General features: G+C 39.0%; 1 long non-coding RNA gene across 2 annotated transcripts in view; it reads left to right on the forward strand.

Annotated features, from left to right (window-relative positions):
• Positions 1–18,842, forward strand: part of LOC110346262 (uncharacterized) — a 120,308-nt gene extending 101,466 nt beyond the window's left edge. For both annotated transcript variants that reach the window (XR_002390188.2, XR_015446365.1), the window contains exons 4-6: positions 12,826–13,023; positions 13,737–15,255; positions 16,107–18,842. This is a non-coding gene — a long non-coding RNA (uncharacterized LOC110346262). The remainder of the gene's footprint in view (positions 1–12,825; positions 13,024–13,736; positions 15,256–16,106) is intronic.
• Positions 18,843–20,407: the final 1,565 nt, after the last annotated feature.

The following is a 20,407-nucleotide window of genomic DNA, read 5'->3' on the forward strand; positions in this document are numbered from 1 at the left end:
TGTATGCAATGTAGCAGACATTTTTAAAGGGTGAAAGACATGTTAACGTGAACACAGAATAGGGTTTTTACAGTAATTCTAGTCATAGTTAATTTATGACTGATTTTGGTGACTCAAGGGGAAAAAACCCAACTAATTTAAGTGAAAACAGAAAAACAATGAAATCCTCAAACTCTTTTTGGGTTCTTGCTTTAGAATATTAGCATTTGAGGAGAAGCACCTTGGTAAGAGGAGCATGGTGACACTGACAGCAGTTTGAGGCAATTTCAATCACTTTAAATAATGATGATATTTTAAAAAATCTGAATTCTCTACTTAGCATTTTTTATCTGGAGGCAATTTATCCTCATTAGTTCTCCAATACTTTTCAACAAGAATTAAGAGTCCCTCCCACAACTTTCTGGTCAAAGACAATCTAAAACAAAATGAGAAATTAATTGTGAGGATAAGAAAGAGTGGGTAAACAGAAATGAAGCTAGGTTAAAATAAATATATAGAATATGTATATTTATAGTTGATGAATGAGTATTTACACACACATAGATCTATATACCTTATGTTGGTATTTTAGCTACCAGAAACTTAACATGCGCAATTTTCCTTCACAGTAACCTATTTTTATACTTTTTTGATATTCCATTTGGAACCCAGACTATAAGAAAACTGTATTTTGAAAAGGCGAATAGCTTTTTTGTGTTATTAATTTGTCAACACCATAATACTATCATGAAAAATTATTGTATGTGAGTATAACATATGGGCTTGTATGTATACACACAGACTAGCTTTGATTTAACAGTGTTTCAACTTACAGTTCTCCACTTTAGCATGGTGTAAGAGTGATGCATATTTAGTAGAAACTATACTCTGAAGTTTGAATTGTAACCTTTCCCTGCACCAGCACACATACACACATGTACACCATATTCACACATTGAAGTAGTCGCATGCTGTCTGCAGAGGAGGAGAATTAGAAGGGAGCCTAGAGCGTGCGTCTGATCTTGGAGAGGCACAGTGGGGAGGACAGAAGCCTCAGGCATCTTGGCTCCTGGGAGGGACAGGGGTGGGGGGGGGGAGGCACCAGCAGGCCATGCGGTTATCTTTCTACCTCCGTAGGTCATTTATGTCTAGGAATATTTCTTTCCAGTTTATTGGTCCCACTTGAGGGATGGCAGTGACTTGGAAAAGCATCCTCAGGTCCTCTGGTCAGGTTTGTTGGCCTGGTCTGCAGTACCTGGAGGCAGCAGCTGAGCGCAGCAAAACCTGAACCCGGAACAGCTGGATCTCAGTGCCTCTGCAAACCCCACTGGGAACCTCTCAGGCTGACTTGGCCTTGCTCTTTTGGGTGTGCAGCTCTATGAACTAGGACACAAAGGCAGGGCTGGCACAAATGCTGAGCTGCTCCAGTGGACTGAACTTTGGCAAGTACTGGAAATAGAGTCCTTGATCATCATTCACAAACTTTTTACAGACTTTAACACCCTAATATATGTGCTTTGTTAACTTCTGTAAAACATGTATACATTTTGAAAATAAACATCTTTTTAGTCACAGAATTATCTCTCTGCCTTTCTTGGGGGAAAAGTTATATTGGAAATAATGAAAAATCCATTAGCTATCCATAAATATTTTATGCATGCTCATATAGAACTACTTGCAAAAGCATTGAATTCAGCTCTCCATTTTAAATGTGTAGATGTGCGCTGCAATACAACTCTGAAATCCTATGGGCTTAGGTCTCACTCCTCGTCTTTGCAGAGTAGCTTTCTTTACCAGCCTGAGTAAAGACTGTGAGTAAAGGGCTGAGCACCGGATCATGACATTTTCAGTTCCACACTTACCAGCGAAGTGGAGGAAGGCTTGGGTGGTCTGTAGGAATCATCGCGTGTGAGCTCTTCCCTTGCTATATTGTTTCCTCTTTGAAATACCACCCTTTCCCCACATGGAAGCCTCTTATCAATTAATTTCTATTGACACACAGTAAGATCTCATTCAATTGGAATATTATTCCATTACTATTGCTACTCTATAAAAAGTAGTCTTCTAAATATGTAAATATGAATTATATTTTCAAAGGATGCACAAGAATTATTTTAGTATGGCTCAGTAGTTTCGTGTTTTAGTTTTCTTATTATCTTCTATAATCCTATATTTATTTTCCTTCAATAATATTTTTAAAAAACCATTACTATGAAAAATTAGATAAATATTTGTTATTTTTCTCTGAGTGATAAGATTTTGAGACTACAGAAAGTGTAAAGTCAGAGGATGATGATTAAGCAAGAATTTCTTTGCAGAAGGAAAAGAATATTTGACTTAAAGAATTTGGGAAAAAACTCCCCTGCATTACCATGTCCCACAAAAAGAAAGAAAAGGAATACAACATGTCATTTTGTTATATATATGTCAGCACCTTCTTTCACTCTAACAGTGTCCCTGTTTGGAAAGAGATACATCTTCTCTTTATTAGTAGGTCCAAAGGTTTCATTTTGACTAGACAACTAAGTTAACATTTTTTTCCAAATGATTTAAAGCATTTGGAGAAATCAATAAGGATCACTGGGTATAAGCTTTCTGGATTGGATACTGATTTGTCAGGGAGCTTATTCCTGGCACATACGAAAATTTCACTTTTAATTCCTTAAGCCACAATACTCGGTTTCAAGTTGCTAGCTTTTATAAAGCCTCGAAGCCACCTTAGAGTTTCTAAATATGCATTTAGGAGTGGTCCTACTAGTCATAAGTTAACATTTCAATCAGTGTATAGTACCAGGCACTGTTTTAAGAGTTTTTAAAAAATGCATTATCTTATTTAATCTGCATGGTAGCACAAACAGAGAGCCACTGTCATCTCATCTCTATTTAACAGCTTAGGAGACTGAAGTGCAGAGTGGTTAGCTTATGTGTGTCCTTTTTCCCTTCTACTTTACCAATTTATTACATAGATTTATGCTCTAAATCAGCAGGATAAAGTAAACCCATCTCAGGTTCCTACCTGTGAATATAATATTATACTTGTTTCTTAACTGTTGTGAAATGTTTAGTAACTTCTGAGATGTTATATTGTTACAGAAGGGAAGATTTCTTGTAGACGATGTAGTGTATAATTGCTTGAAATATTGAAGTTTGACTCGGAGATCCAGCTGTATCACTGGACATATATGTTTGGATAATTTTTTTGGAACATTGAAAATGTGCATCTTCTGAGCTAGGTTCTGGTGTTAGTCTTTGGATTTGCCTTTGGATAATATGACAAAGTGCTACATTTCCTTTGTTTGCTTTTAGAATACTCTCTCATAATGTTCGCCAGACTAAAGAGCTAGAGATCATATGTCTTCTTAGTTGTTGGCACATCTTTTATTTTATGGTCATTGAAAAATTTGTTTCTGATTATGTTGCTTTCTTATTTTTGATTCCCTGAAAATCAGAACCAAATTTATGATTTTCTTTTTGCTACGTATTAGATACAATTTTCAATGCATATTTCTTAGATGGTCTTTAACCATGGCTTCCCTTTCCATCCATGTTCTTGTGTCAAGAGCCTGGATCTAGGATCAGACTACTTGGGTTTAAACCTCATCACAACTGCTTCTCACTTTCAGACTTGGGCAAGGTAGCTTCTGTTAACCTCCGTTCTCATCTGTTTCATACAACAATAGATTACTTTTGTGAGGCTGTTACAAGAACGAAATGAAATAATGCATTCAGAATCTTTAGAACACTATCTGACAGATTGTGCTTATGTTCATACATTGATTAAATATTTATAAATCTACTCAAGTCCCTTTTATATTGAGGCTTAACATAAATGAAAGCTGAAATGTTACCTCTTTATCTGTATGTCATACAAAAACATAAATAGTTCTACCAAGTTGAAGTGTTTCTCAAACTATATTTGAGATTGCATCTACTAATCACAAAATATAGATTTTATTTATTTTGTAAACTTTCAGAGAATTTAGACAAAAGCCAGAGATCCTGTGTAGATGTAGAGCTCTGAATAATATGTAAGTGATACTCTACAAACTTACAGAAATGGATTAAATAAATGCATACTTCTGATTCTGGTAGGATAGAAAAATATTCTATTAAATAAATAAACACAAGTCTTATAAAAAGGAGAAATATGCAAAATACAAATGGAAGTTAGCAAATACTTTACCTTTTCAAGGAAATGAAAGTATTTTCTGTTCCACTGTATGGGTGGAAATGTTGGAGTTTCAACCACAAGATGAGCATGTCCAGACAGCAAACTCTTGCAGAGGGGCTGTCTGGGTCCTTGCTGCACAGCAGGCTCATGCAAGATGGGTTAATGAGGCTCATGCTTTGGCCCACAAAAAACCCATTGATGGTAATTAACTCTTGTGGGGACATTACGTTCAACATTTCCTTTTATTTCTTTGAAATTTGACCAAGCTATACAATAAGAAAACATTTTCTGTTGAAACTTCAAACTATTGTGCTTACAGATACTGTTTTGAAAAAATTTTGCTTTTAGACTGTTAAGGTTAACACTGGCCTATGTTGTTCTCATTTGGTTGTCAGTAAATACCAGAATCATAATTGTTGGCATTGTGGTCTAGATACCATCCAGGTCCTCGCTTGGCTTGTGGGGCGTGTGGATGTGGGGTCCCTGGGAAGGAACCACGATGGAGGTGGTTTCAAAATGAAGTTTGCAGCTTCCTAAGACGTGGAGTTGTGTACCGAATGCTTCAGGTTGGCTTGTTTGTAGACTGTAAGAGGAGGAACAGGTTTGACATAAGATTGGTACTTTTTCCTAACAATCCCAAGTCAAAAGAAAGTAATCAACATATAGATATGGTTTAACAGCTTAGTTAAATTAATTTACTCAGTAGTTAGAAATGAAGAAAAATCATCAAAATAGTTCTTCTGTATAATTCCAATTCTATCTAGTTTGGTATCTACCTGTGGAGTCAAATCTGTAAGTAAAATGCCAAAAAGCCAGTGAATCACTTGGTCCAAGCCCCTAACTTATGCAGATATAAACAGAGGTAAAAGTGTTAGACTTACAAGGACCTTGGGTAGTGCGAGGAAGACAGCCCAAGAACACTTGTGATTTCAATGTCTGATCTTAAAAGTAGTAGCATCTTCATTAAAATGCTATATTTTATTAGTTATAATACTAAAAGTGAAGATTTACTGAAAATGTATTATGTACTAGGCACCTTAATAGCTTATTTAGTTTAATCCACAGAAGAATGCTGTGATTCACCTTTCCCGACCAACAGATAAGAAAAGTGAAAGTCAGGGAAAGAACATGACTTTTCTAGGTTCTGCATCTATTAAGTGCAGGATTTTATAATATTTTGCACGGCTGCATTTGTGGAGTTGGAAGCATAGACTAGGTTAGAATATTAGGCAGCAACACGATCAACTGTGTGCTTCAGACTGAGTCTGTTAAACCGACAGACACTCGCCATGTGAGCTGCTTCCTTCACTGAGCTTTCATAATTCAGACAAATTCAGGTAATCTAATTGAGGTTTTCCTATGTAAAAGAGAACCTCAGAACCATCAGAGATGGAGGAATCCTGGAGGAGGGGATGAAGAGCTAATCTGTTTTCATTCTTGACTACTCTACATCAAAGATTTTTCACCATAGTGCATATTTGCACAATTTTCATATAGAAATAAAAATGCATGCCTGTATTACTGTTAAAACTAGAAGAAAGAATGAGTTTTCTATTTTAAAGATTAAATTCGAGCAGATAAAATTTCACCATCAGAAAAACTTTTAACAGTTTAAAGATAGGGTCTTAAAATTGTTAAGAGGTAAATAGGAGTACAAGTGAACTAATTGGAAGATACTTGTGCTGCATCTGGGCATGGCAATCTTCACATTTTTGGAATATTTGTAAATTTTTTAAAGCAACATAGCAGATTTAATCTGGGGATATTATATATGTATCTTGATCTGTGTATGATGATAGGGTTGCTGATATAATTGTCCTTTATCTTTCCCACGCTCAACAGACATTAATGTGGCCTTTTGACATTTCCCCTTCATAGGTCTTAGCAGGTATTTGAAGAAAGGAAAAAACTTATTTGGAGGGAGATTCAGAATTTTCAGTGTCTTCTGCCTTTCTGTAAAATTTTATTATTATCATTATTTTTATTATTATTTTGGTACTGGGGATCAAACTCAGGACCTTGTGCTTGCAAGGCAGGTGTGGCACCACTGAGCTAAATGCCCGGCCCTTATTAATATTATATTTTGAAAGGGGCTCTTTTTCTGTTTTAGTCTAAAGTTTGGGTCTAATGGCGTATGTATTACAAATTACAGAATAATACAAAACACTATTTCACAGTTTATAGCTAAATAAGATAAAAATTGTTGTCTCAGTAGCCCATATGAAATATTTATAAATGTACACTGCAAGAAACTATTTCAGATTAACACTTGATATAGTTTATTTTTCTAGCCTACAGTTTGATGATATATCTTGATTTTATACATACATGTTTATATGTATAATTATGTATATTGTTGAAGTATTTGCTGGACCTGATTACATTAGCTGCAAAAGATTTGTATGTGATGGGCAGCAGACCTGGCAAAATTAAGAAATAATAAGTATTTGTCTCTGGGAATAGGGAGAACTATTATCTCCAACAGAAGAATTAACACTCTCACAAGGATCAAAGCTGTCAAGCAAAGGGATAAAATTCTGGTAATGATTTCAGACAGTTGGCTCAAAAGAGAGAATTTTTGTGTGGGCGGAGGCCTCGCCTTTTTTCTTGGAGCCAGGAAGTCCCACGGAGAAAGGATCGGTTTGGGCGGCTGCCTGCTTAGTGCCTGTGGAAGTTTTGACAGCTGTTCAATGGACAGGTACGCTGCCTTCCCTCCAGTCGGTAAAGTGCGGTACACTTTGCACGTGAGGCTCCCCTTTTTGTCTTTCAGAGTTCATAGATTGGCCTGTAAGCGGGGTCCTACAAACCTGTGGAGAGGGCCAGGAAATCACAGTATTTGCCGGGAAACCCATTTCCCCTGGAACACGTGCTTCCTGTCTGCCCCTCTCCACGGTTTCCGTGTTACACCCTCGCGCTTTGGTTAGACTGTTGCTTTCTAGCTGGTAGAACAGATACCACCAGCATATTTCAAACAACACTTAAAGATAGTACAATTAACTGGATTATTGAAGTTGATGGAGAAAAGAAATATAAAGAGATGATTCTCTGTAGTCAACTCTTTATTTTCCTACTCCATCTGTTTCTTTTCCTTCAACCATTTTTTAGTGCAATGTCATTTAAATGAAAAAAATGATAAAAACGAACTCATTTGAAATTTGAGGCATGTTTGAATTTCTCTTGTTTTATATGACTAAAGTCAGTCTTGGCTTTGCTTAAAAAAGCATTTTAGACATCTGCTAAGGTCAGTCATATATTATGGATTATTAATAACCAATGTCTATTTAGTGGGCTCAGAAATATTCAATTATGCTATTTTCCACTTATTTCTAGGCTTTTTCTGAGACCAATGATGGGTCTTAATTGCCACTTTGGGAAGTACATAAAATAAAAACCACCTAAAATAAAAGGAAATCAGTGAGGAGTACAGTTGGGGTATTCGTACTTAACCAAATTCTGGGTTATTTATATTTGATGGTGTGGTTTGTGAGTTATTTTGTTCAGTTATTCCTCTTCTCTCTCATTTCTTTTCTTTTTTCTCTTTTTGTACTGGGAATCGAACTCAGGACCTTGCACTTGCAAGGCAGGTGCTGGATTCGCTCATTTCTTTTGGATACATTTCACTTGATTATATATTCTAATAAATTTCATACTATTACTGTCGATGAGTCACTGAATGATATCTGTTGATTCTCATTAACATGGGAGAAAAATAGATATTGCTAGGTAACACATTAAATTAAAGGGAGAATTAATCAATATGAATTTTCAAAGTTGTTAGTAAATGCTAGGTGAATTGCTTACGTGGCTAATTATTGATTGCTTATGGTTTTCTGAGCAAAGCAGAGGGACAATGGCTCTTTTCTTATGAGAGACACTTTGTAGAAGGAAGCTCAAAACTGGGTGCTTGTGTAGTTTGGGCACTATGGCAGCCCAACGCCACATTCAGACTGAGGTTTGCAGGGACAGGAATGCCTCGAAAAAGCTAAGGCAGCGGGTCTAGGGGAGACCCTGGAAGAGGACCAGAGACCAGGGAACCGGAGCTGGAGGCCGTGCTGTGGAGCAACTGGGAGGAGAGGACGACCGCTGCCTGTCCGCATGCACACCAGCACACGCCAGCCCCCCTAAGCTTTACTTCACTTCCTTGCTGGGATATCCAGAAAATGTGTTTGACTCTCAATGAGGCTCGAATTCACTTCATTTGCTTTGGAAGAATTTTATTCAGATGATTCCTAGACCGAGGCATCCATGTTTAAAATCCTCCCCTTCTCCTGAGCTCCCAGGGCTGCATCTCACCATCACTCAGACCACACACCCTGGCTGTCAGGGTCTCGTTTCTTCCTCTCATCACCGCAGCCAGGCCTGATGGTGTGTGGTCTTCCCTTGGTTACTGAGCGTCAGTCTAATCAGTGAGGCTCATGGTTCCAGAGTAGTCATCTTTCCATCACTATAACAAAATCCCCAGGACAGTTACCTAGAGAGAGAAAAGGTTTATTCTGTCTCATGGCTTTGCAGTGCCCAGCTCAGGACTGAGTGGCCCCATGGCTTTGGGGCTCTGAAGGCAGCACACAACATGACAGGGACATGTGGGGGACACAGCTGCTTACTTCATTTGGCAGGAAGCAAAACTGAGGAAGAGGAAGAAGAGACTGAGGGTCTGACCTCAGCAATGAGGCCTCGGTTGTAGCGGTGCACGGTGCCTCCCAGTAGTACCTCCCTGCAACACAGGGCCTTTTGGGGACACTCACCCAGACTAAATCCGTCCCCCTGGTTCATATCCTTCATTCACATAAGCTTAGATGATTCACTTCCACCTCTGTACTTTAGTAATGATTACTTTTCTTGCCCTCCTATTCAAGAATTTAGATTATTCCTTTCAGGTAAGGCCGGTTTAAATACCAAGTTCTCTATGAATGTCTTCTCTGCAGTGCTTCAGAAACGCATCTTTTCCTTGAACTCTTAAGTAACTCATGTGGAGTATCATAACCAGCAATGCTGAGGACGAGCCTTGCCAGGCATGAAGACAGTTACCAGTTCACTTCCGTTCCAGCAGATTTACTGGGAACCTGTGATCTTCCAGGCACTGTAATCCTTGCTGAGCGATGGAGTCACCAGTTCAAGGTTCAGATCTAGTTCCTAAGTACACTAAGTCCTGCTCTGGGGTAGTCACTGCCCTCGGGGACTCCGGGCAGGGTTAGGGTTAGAAATGGAGCCCATGTTGCTTCCTGCCTGGTGCTCTTGTCTCCTCACATGAATTCCACACCCCGTACGGCAGGAGAGGACTGGCCCCCGTCTGCCTGGTGGCTCACTTCTCTCTTGCATTCTTATTTAAGGGGGCTCCTGGGCCCAGATTTGCAGCTCTGCACCCTCTCTTCCTGGCTCTTCCAGCAGATTTAGGAAACAACTGCACCTGTCGGCCTGCACAGCACCATTTTTACTGGCCTGGCCATGTATTCTGTTCTGAGATCTGAAAATGCGTCTCGTCCTCGTCCCTCCTCCGCAGTCAGGAGGCCGGACTCTTCCCCGCCGGAGCCCTTGCTGCCCCTCACTGAGCTCAGTGGCACCATCACCCACTGCCAGCCTCGCTCTCCACTCACCTGTGACTCAGGCTCTGCCGGCTTCCTTGCCTCTGATTAGTCAGAGGCTGTGTCTTTTCTTCCGCCTTATTGTTTTCTGTATCTGTTTCTTCTGATTCATGGCCACATTGGCCACTTGGCTTAGGCCTTCATCATTTCATGTTCTAGCTATAAGATTATGGCTCCTTCATGAGCAGCCATGAGATTGCTAGCTGGCCTCCCTCTGACTCTTCCTCCCTCTGACTCTTCCTGCTGCAGAGTGAACCTCCTTTGAATAGTATCCTTCACGGTCTTTCTTCCTGGTCAAAGGTCTACAAAAAGTCCTTATATAAAATCTGATTCTTTTGAGTTTCTGCCACCCTGTGACTTGGTCCTGATACATCTTTCCAACTTGATTTTCCTCTGCTCTCAATGTGAGCTCTTCCCCCCATCCTGGTTCTTCTCATGCCCCACTTCTAGAACTGGTGGAAATCACGGTTAAGAGCTTGGCTTGGTTAGCAGACAGAGCAGGGCTGGAGTCTCATTCTGCTTTAGTCTCTTGGTAACTCTGTGACCCAGGGCAATTTACATAGCTTCCTGAGCCTCAGTTTCCTAAGAAGAAGCATTTAACACCTATTATATCATGAGAAGTAAAAGAGTGTAGGTTAAGTACACAGTCCAGTGTCAATGACGTGTTTAATAAACGTTACTGTTTTTACTGTGGCTATCGTCTTTCCTCTCTTGATGCATATTTCTCCTCTGAAGCCTTAACCAGTGGATTTGGTACTTTCTTTGAATTCCTACAGAACATTTGAGGCATGACATGCAGACCGAGGAGGTGAGCATGAGGTGATGTGTGGGAATGCAGGCACTTCGGATTCTAGTTCATTCTTCCATCAGCTGACTCAGGGCCACAGACGTGACCATTCTGAATCTCAATCTCCTCATTTTTAAAAGGAGAAACTTTTTCTAAGTTGTTGGAAGAGCAAATTAATTTGCCTCAGAAATAGTTCAGAATAGATGTTTCACTGCATATTGAACTTCAAGTATATATTTTCACTGGCTATTTAGTGGTTGAATTTTAGGATAATTTGGTAAAAGTTAAGGATCAATTGGAGGGGTGCATATAGATTTTTGGAAAAATAACTGTATAAAATATATTTCTCATGGAGGGGAAGTAAAAAGAATTAAAATGAGTTATAAGCATGAACTGACTACCCATGACAAATGTAATCCCGACCTCCCGCCAACATGAACTAACAAAAATAAAAAATTAAAATACACTTTTCATAGTGGTATTTAATAAGTACTTTTCTTTAGGAAAATACTAAAGTGATTGATTATGAAGAAATTCAACCTTATAGATTCACTTATATATGTTATGCATTCATTTTTTTTAAATTTCTTGAGAATTACATTCCAAGAAAGGATAATAATGTTACCCAAGCATATTAACAAACTTCTGGCATTCCCAGTGCTTAAGGATAATCCCAGAGAAGATTATGATTTCTTAAGTTATTTCAAAGTTTTCAAAAGGAATAAAGAAGCCATTAAGAGCAAACACCAATTAAAAGAGTTTAAATATTTTTCTAATTTTAAAGTCTAATCTTTCCCATTCTTAAATCATCTTATTCTATTTTTTTAGTTTGCCCAAAGCCCACAAACTCCTGTCTAACCTGAAGAGCTGTCCCTAAGGCGGTCCATTGCACACTGTCTCCCGTGCTTGGCCCCACCCCAGCCACTTGGCATTGTTCAGAGCATGAAGAAGAAATAGTGGCCACAGGAGTTGCCTATTTTGAGTGATTCATACCTTGGAGCTATTGGGATGAAATTTGGAGGGAATCCACTCCTATTTAAATTCTGGGTTCTCATCTCCAGACAATTATTTTTCAGTACACAATTAAAGAAAAAACCCTGGTCACACCTCTTAGGAAGACAAAAATACGTCAGGCCGTCACAGGCTGCCTCCTCAATCTTATTCATTCACATTTCTGTTAACCGCAGACGCAGTGAAGATGTAGTAATTCAAGCTGGTTGTTAACTGAGTCCTCCCGTGTAGCCTCAGCTCCAAGAATTTGTAAATAAGAATGGTGCACTGAAGATCAAGAGGACTTTCCCTGAGGAAACAACTTGGAATTTCCAGTATTCACCCTGAAACCTTTCTTGGGTGTTGATGTTTTTGGAGGAAATAATATTCCAAAGTAATGGAGTCTGTGAAGAACTCTGGAGGGCTATGCAATTTTCACACTACAGCCCACTGGTTACTATAGCTTCTTTGGTCACCAGAAGAACCAATAGTAACAACAACAATAACAACAACAACAACAACAACAGGCCAGACTTACATTAACATTTCGGGTCAAATCCCTTGGACAAAGATGTGAAAACAATCCACATGGTAGCAGAAAATACTGGACTTAATAGTGTGGTTTCTGTAGCAGTTAGAATACTTCAGTTGTGATCTTCATTCAAGAACCTTTCTTTTTATTTGTTTCATTTTTCTGAACTGAGTAGCAAAGACAGTCTTGAAATTACTTTTCTTTTTTAGTGGAGACTTAAATTTGAACAGAATTTGAATGAAAATGACCTGACAGTAATGTTTATATTCTTTCCTTAGGATCAACATTTAAAGTTTTCTAATTTAAGAACTTTTTAAAAGTGTGTGACTTTAGTTTCTAAAGTCCTTTTCCCTCCCCTTCCCTGGTGCCTTTCAGGCCAATGTTCTAATAACAAAGAGGTGATTATGTCATTTTCTGGTTTATTTTTTTTTTCAATTAGTGTTTGTCCCTCACAGTTTTCCTATCAGCTAGTTTCAGAGTCAAATTTCCATGTGTAATTCTTTGACTTTATGCCTTTTTCTGGAAATAATTACATTAAGAGTCAAAAGCTATTAATTCAACTGAATTTATTTATTAGGGAAGATGGTGGGATTTTTTTGTTTAGTTGGTAATATTCCCTTGTGAGTTGTAATAAGTGGGGAAAGAAAAAGCAAATGACTCCTTTGCAAGACTTAAGTATCAAACCATTAATGTTATTTAAAATGTCTTTATTTTGTTCTGCCTCAACTAAAAATTCCTGAATAATATATTCTCTCTCTCTCTCTCTCTCTCTCTGGTTTTACAGTGAAAGGACTAATATAGCTCTTTGGAAGAATGAGAGGCTTAAGGAGTTAGAAGAATTCAGGAATGAACATGGGTTGTAGTGCTAAGCCTGAGTAATAAATTCAATATTTTCAACACAGTATCTGGAGTGAAGAGTGACAATTTTCTGGGACCAAAGAGGATGAGATGAGATTCTAGAAATTCTACAAAAGAGGCTGAGGTATGAGGTATATAAATGAATTTGCAAATTTGCATCATACTCCTTCAAAGAATATTTCAAAATTTGTTTCCATATGTGGCCAAATGCAGAAAAAATAGCATTGTTGATTTGCAATTTCCACTACTGTACAAATGGTGTAATTTCAGTGTGGTTTCATGTGCAATTATATGAACAAAAGTGACATCACAGCATTTTGTGATGTGCTGGCTTACCCTCCTCTACCCTGCTTTCTTTTGCTATCCTTGGTTCCTAGTAATTTTTCCTCCCTAGCGTCTGTAGCTCAGAGCCTACAGCCAAAAGGAAAAAAATGGGAGGACAACCCCAATATGAAGGGAAGAGAAAATTAAGAGGCAAATGAAAGATATCATTTTTTTCAGTCTAGGCTGCAAATCTCGATTGTATTTCATTTGACGGGAGAGGAGGTATAGGAAGGTTTTCCCCTGTTTCTGTGGCAGGTCACTGTTTCTAATCTGAGGGTCACAGCCAAGTTCCTGTGTAATAATTGCTCGATTTGACATCTATCTTGACCTTTATTTACTTTGGCCTTTCTGGCTAGAGGTCACAAAAGCAAAAGAAGATAGAAGTCTTATAAATGCTTTGACGATGAGAAATGAGAATAGTATCCCTCTGGCCCTTGGTATGAATATATGTATAGTGTGCTTCACTCCTTGGTGCAATTCACAGTGGAATTTCCCATTTTTATCTCATTTCAGGGATGCATTTTATAATGACTTTGTGGAGAAGATCATAGACATCAAAACTGGAAAAATGTTGTTCAATCAAGATTTCACCCTAAGAAGTAAAGGCAGGTGGTCTTGGACTAATTATCTTTTGGCTGATCCGAATTCACAAGCCCTCAATTGTAGTATCAGGAGTAGCGGTACTTTCCAAACCCTGTAAAACAGGGCACGATGTGCATTTGCTGTGTGCTTTAACTGTATGCTCATCATTTATTTTAGGAAATACAATATCACTTGGCATCATAGATGTTAAATTTCTCCCTCACTGTTAGTTATAGATCAGGCATATATCTCACTGTTTTCCAAGGGAAAAATTTTCCTAAAATATTGTTAGTAAATAACATCCAGACTTGCTTTATTCTCATAATCGGGCCACAATTGTGAACTTAAAGGTGAGATGCTGCATCATTTTTTCTCGCGTGTTTTGTCCTAACTGGAGGATTTTAGCTAATAGTCTTCAAAAATATTATTTAGAAGAAATGGAATAATCTAGCCTAGAACATCTTTTAATGTAATTTCGTGAACTTTACACGAGACATTCTTCATACTATCAGGAACAGCAGACTGCGAGGTGCTGTCACTGTCAAAGGGCACAGAGAGAGACTTTCAGAAAAATACACTAATACCCACCGGCGTTTTTCACGGTAATCGGTAAGCGAATACCTTAGAAAGGGCTATATTTGACTTTCTGTGAAACTGTATATTCTCGATGCTTTAATATGCTGTTTAATAACATCACTATTTTATTTTATATGATTGTAAAGTGATGCAGAGGCTTAAAATATCAAAGATATTACTCGATCTAATTATCTTTCATTATCTTTTCTTCAAAATATTCATCACCTCTTGCGATTGTTTCTTTTTCCTGCTTTACTTACAAAGCACTTGCAGTCTCCCACTCAGCTATGTCTTCCGAGTGGAGGAACTAAGTGTGCCTGCTCGCTTGTGCACCCTCAGCACCCAACTTGATTCCTAGTGCACGGCAGCGCTGCACCCAAATTCTTGAAAACCTGCAAATACAGCTCCTGCAATGAATGAATGATCCTCCGAGATTCCACTTGCTAAGAAGAATTAAAATTAGCAGAGGGACTGGGAAATGGGGAAGGGCAGAGACTTGCTCGGCACGGAGATGTGGCTTAACGGCCTTCAGCCTCTTCTGTGTCTTTCTTACCTGGGCCTCTCTTCATCGTGGTGACTGTCAAGGTTACAGACACAGGAACAAAATGGTGGAGTGTTGTGCTGGTAACCTGGCTCTCAGAAGAATAACTTTCGCCAATTTCCGTGTTGAAAATACTTCCACTGAGGATGATGGCGAGACCCAAAATGGTGTCACTGAGCGTGGAGTTGAGAAGGATGCTCATGGGCAGCTCTTCCCAGTGGAGCCAGCGCATTGCCTGGACATGACTTTGAAGATCTGTGTTCCTGGCATCCCTGCCTGCCATGTGCAGACAGAGATCTGCAGTCCAGTACCAGTGGGCCAAGATTCACGCTGGTGAGTGGAGAGGCACCACGCTCTGTGCTTCAGGAACGACTTGCTCTGTAGCCACCCGGCTCTCAAGTCTGTTCTCTGCTGACAGCCTCAGTTCGCAATGCTGACTCTCCCAGTGTCACACCCTCGTCATGCCCCGTGCCTAGTGGCGGAGGGAGGGCCATGCCGCTCTGGCTCCAGTTCTCCCTAGAGCGGCAGAGGCCCAGGCCACTAGTATCACAGCTCCCTCTCCTGTGCACCTCTTCCTCCCACTTCCTACCCCAGGCACTGGTCCCCACACACATCCCGCATTCACTTTCCACTTCAGAGGGGACCGGGCTGTGACCGCCAATCTGTATTTTCCCTCACTTTTCTTCATTACCAGGAAAACCTTCCCACCTTCCCTGCTGGCCAGACTTACTCATTTTTTCTTGAAATTGGCCATGTCTATCATTTCCAGGAAATCTGTGAGCAACTCCTGACCAGGCCAAGTGGTACCACATTCTGTCAATATCTCCTTATTTATCTGTCTCCATCGTTAGAGTCTAAGTTCCTTAAAAGTTTTTTTCCGTTGTTGTTACCCTACACACAGCACAAGGGTACATGAAGTCACCATTCATTAAATACACATTTGTTAAAATGAACTACACCAATCTGTGCCAGTTAATCTTAATTGCCACCTTGATTGATCTGAGAGACTCCTGAAGAAGAGATTGGAGCATGTGGGTGCCATACTCCTTGGTGGATTAATTCTGTATGAACATTGGACTGTGCATTAGGAGGTGGGGCTCAAGTGGAGGAGGTGGGTCTCTGGAAATATGCCTTTGGAAGGTGTTTCTCTTGCTGATGTTCTTTCCTTATGTTCTGCTCCTCAGCCACCAAGAAGTGAGCAGCTTTGTTCCACCATCTCTTTCTGCCATGACGTTTCTGGCTTGGAACTTGCCAACCATAGACTGAATCCCCAAAACTATGAGCCTAAAAAAACTTCTCCTCCTTTCAATTATGGGTGGCAAGTGCTTTGTCCCAGCAACGAGACAATACACAACTGGTCTGCTGACACTCATCCAGTTCATATTATGAGCTGATGAGTGATAATTAGAAGACTTTTGAATCCCTTTCCTGCTAAAGTAGATTCTTGGGGGAAAGCAATGGCCAACCTGGTTGGTGAAATATTGGAAAAACAGTCATCAGCTACTGTGCTGGTCAAAGTCTCTTGGTATGAAGACAATGATATTGACTCTCTCTACAGCATAGGGGTGGAAGTAAAAAAAGAGAAAATACCAACAGCCAGTTTGCAAATGATATTTAGAAAGGTGATAGTTCTTTTTTAGTTCATATATTTGTATGAGAAAGAAAATACTCAAATACTATTTCTACTTATGAGTCAACTTCATTGATTAAAATACAAATCTCTTCTATAGAGTATATATGATGTTTATAGTACAAGTAATGTTTATGTTGAGAGAAGGTAGAAATGTCTAGAGAAGATACTTCTCATAGTTTTCAAAAATCTAATTTCACATTGATAGGATCTACTTGATTCTGCTTAAGTTTGGCAGTAGTCTATTGAAGGACAGCTAAGTTTGTAGAAATTAGACACACAGTTTACCTTTCAAATCACTGTGTAAACTAAACCAAGACTTTATTTGATATGTGTATTACTAAGTTTTTGGTAAGATTTGTTGTGGAGCCCCCAATGATTTACATGTAATTGTACCTTAGAGTGTATAAGCTTATGTGTATAAATTGGGGAATGAAGATAAAGGAAATCTTATGTTGGAACATTTCTTCTATATTTAAGCATGATAGTGAGGTCTATGCCCCTAGGTGGAAATGACATTTTTAAATGTTGCATTCAGGCAAGGGTGTAATGGGGCAAAAGAAGTAAGTGGAGGCCACAGAACTGTGTGTCATGGGAAATTCATTATTATAAAGAAAAGTGTGACTGAGCACTAGGCATAATCAGTTTTGTAAGTACCTAGAATTGTCTATATATTTATGATTCTGTATTCATTTTACTCTCTGTATAGTAACATTACCTAATTGCTTGTAGTGCTGTTTTACTTTTGTTTTTCCTGGGTCAAGTTTAAGCTACTGGAAATTTTAATTAAAAACTTTTTTTTGCATGCATCTTAATTAGATGATTAAGAAAAATTCTGCTCTGAGAGCATTTAAAGATCTAGAACTGTGTAAGTACATTAGGCTGTTGTACAAAGTATCACAGAGTGGTTTAAACAATGAAAATTTATTCCCTCACAGTTGTGAGGACTGAGTCTGAGAAGAAGGTATCATTCCAGCCATCCTTCCTCTGAAGGAGTTAGCTTTTCTCTAGGAATCTTTCCCAGATCTGGGAGTCTCGGCTTGTAGCAGCACAGCCTTCTCCAGTGTCTGTTTATGAATTCCCCTAGAAGGACAACAGTCACATTGGTCTAGGGTCCCATTGTCCTCCCTTATGAGCTCATCTTAACTAACTGCATCTGCAGTGGCCTATTTCTAAACAAAATTACATTCTTGGTACTATGAGTTTGGGCTTCAATATTTGAATTCTTTTTTTTTTTGGTGCCGGGGATCCAACTCAGGACCTTATGCTTGTGAGGCAGGCAGCGGCACCACCGAGCTAAATCTCCGGCCCTGATATTTGAATTTCTTGAGGAACACAATACAACTCACAAGATCCAATATAACTTACATCTGGTTTCAAAGAGGTTGTCTCTCACTGCTACCTGATGCTATGATTTTATAACCAGAGTGCTGCTGATTAAAAGAGAAAATACATTCATAGGATTCTATCAAATTATTATTATTATTGACTCTCCTATGGAAATTCATAAAAGGTTGTGCTAAACATTTGACATAAGGAAAAATTTAGTGCATTTGAATCCAGGAAAGTATCAAGTCTAGCCAAGTGTCCTCAGTATTGTAGGCAAAGTGCTTTGTGACTCATAGAATTCCTTTTTTCATTCTAATTGAAACATTTCTTTGGTGTCACATTTTCAGTTACTACCATTGTCCTTCCGAATAGCTTTCCCTAGGAATAAGACTATGTTTTTAGAGGTCCCAGAGCTAAGCTCTTTTCCTGCTAGATTTAGTGTGAGACAATGTGCAGAGTGCAGGCCTGGGTGTCAGGCGATTCAAGTCCTACCTTTTGTAACTTGGTTCTCTTGGGAAATGCATCATGTTCTCTAAGCTTCAGTTTCCCTTTTCTGCCCATTAAGAATCGGGGTTAGGCTGGAGTTTGTCCCAGTGTGCTGTTTGGAACCTTAGATTCTCCAGAAGCCCAGTGAGATTTGCCCCTGGAGACAGAAGGACCAGGGCTCTTATGACCATGGCAAATCTCACTTCTCTAATTCTAAGGGAATAGCTGGGGAGTGAAATGTTTTATATACTATTGATCTAGCATGATTTTGATCTAATGCTAAGTGATAGATTTAAAATCCCTAGACCAGCTTCTGTGGTTCCTTCTGGCTCTGAAATTCAGACTGTCATTTGAATAGATGTTAGTATAAGTCTAGGCTGTACGTTGTTGCTTAAAAAGAAAGGAACCCTATAGGATATAGATTTTACAGTTTTCAGAAACTTTCAAATACATAATAAAAACAAGAAACATTAAACATTTATATTGTCTTTTCTTCAGCACCATTTCTTTCATTGAATCCAATTTAATAAGCAAATATGCGATTATTATTAGTGCTAGCAATGTATTTTATATGTACTTTGTGTCAGATCTAGTTTTGGTGTTGGAATTATAGATGAATGAGACAGACAAGAAACCAGAACATTATGCCCTGGATGTATAGAGGTTCAAGGAAAGACATCTAAACCAAACTGAGAGTTGGAAAATAGGAATTAAAAAATTTTTTTTGATCTTAATTTTAATTGAGGAAACATTGGATGCAACAGGGAAATGGGCATGTGGACAGTGTGAAAGAGAAGAGTCGGAGAGGCATTCCGCCATCCCTCACCAAAGAAGGCCACCCAGGAGAGCGGAAATGGCAGAATTGGATCATGAGAATGCATCCTTGTTACTGCCAGGCCCAGTGTGGTACTGAGTGAGATTTTAGTCAGGAAATAGAGGAAGTTGAAACTGTTCTGGGTGAATATTTAGAAAGGTGTGGGGAGGAAGGAAGCATTTCTCAAGAAGTAGGAAGAGACTGTGTGCCAAAGCATAAAGACAGTGGACATCCCTGTATAACTTGGTGATAGGATGTTCAGCGAAGCAGATTATAATCTCTGTGTTCATGGTGTAGTGAGACTAGGATGGAGAGCTAAGCAAGAGATAATAAATAAAGGGACTTGTAGATCTTGGGAAGATTTTGGGCTTTATCCTGAAGGCGATAAGGAACAGTTTTAGGTTTTTAAATTTTGATGAGTACATGACGAGAGGGGCCCTTTAGAAAGCTCATTACAATCAGGTTGCAGAGACTAGATTAGAGAAGTAAGACTGGAGGTAAAAATATCATTTGAGAACTTTTACAACAGTCTAGGAAGAAAATTATAAGGGTAAACACTAAACTAGTGAAACTAGCTGGAGAAAAGGTGGACTTAGAAGATATAAAGTAGAAGACAGGATAGGATGTGATGGATTCATGGGTATGGGAAATGAAAAAGGAAGAGTGAAAAATGATTGCTGTTTTCTGGCTTTTCTATAGTGCCATCCACATTTGTAGAGAATGTCACAGCTGCGACAGACTTGGGGAGTTGCTAGAAAAGATATGAATTCAGTTTTATGTATATTGACTTCAGGGAGGGGTGGCCACAGAAATTATTGTCCAACGAGGACACTTTGGTGGAAAAGGGAGTACACTATTCATGACTAAGTAATATGAAAGTTACATAGAATGTGTGGTCACCTCAGCTTTAAGTGGAGCAGCTACATGAAGAGCTGGGTCTAATACGGCAGCTCTGCAGAGTACTAGAACCTAAGTTTTGCAGTTAGTTTGGCATTTGAATCCCTGTTGAACAGATTAGGAATTTGAATTTTGTTTGTATTCTTCCCAATCTGTGTAATTTGAGCATATTGTTTAACCTCTCTAAGCCTCAAATTTTTCATGCATAGTGTGGAGTTTGTAAAAGTCAATTTCATAGGGTTTCTGGGGGTTAAATGAGAAAACTGGGCTTAGACACATACTTAGTCCCAAGTATGTAAGTTCCCAAGACAGAAAAGCTTTGGAAAGTC

This window comes from Heterocephalus glaber, unplaced genomic scaffold (assembly GCF_053883595.1).
Source record: "Heterocephalus glaber isolate CG9 unplaced genomic scaffold, H.glaber_assembly_v1.0 deba00001688, whole genome shotgun sequence".
Lineage (NCBI taxonomy): Eukaryota > Metazoa > Chordata > Mammalia > Rodentia > Bathyergidae > Heterocephalus > Heterocephalus glaber.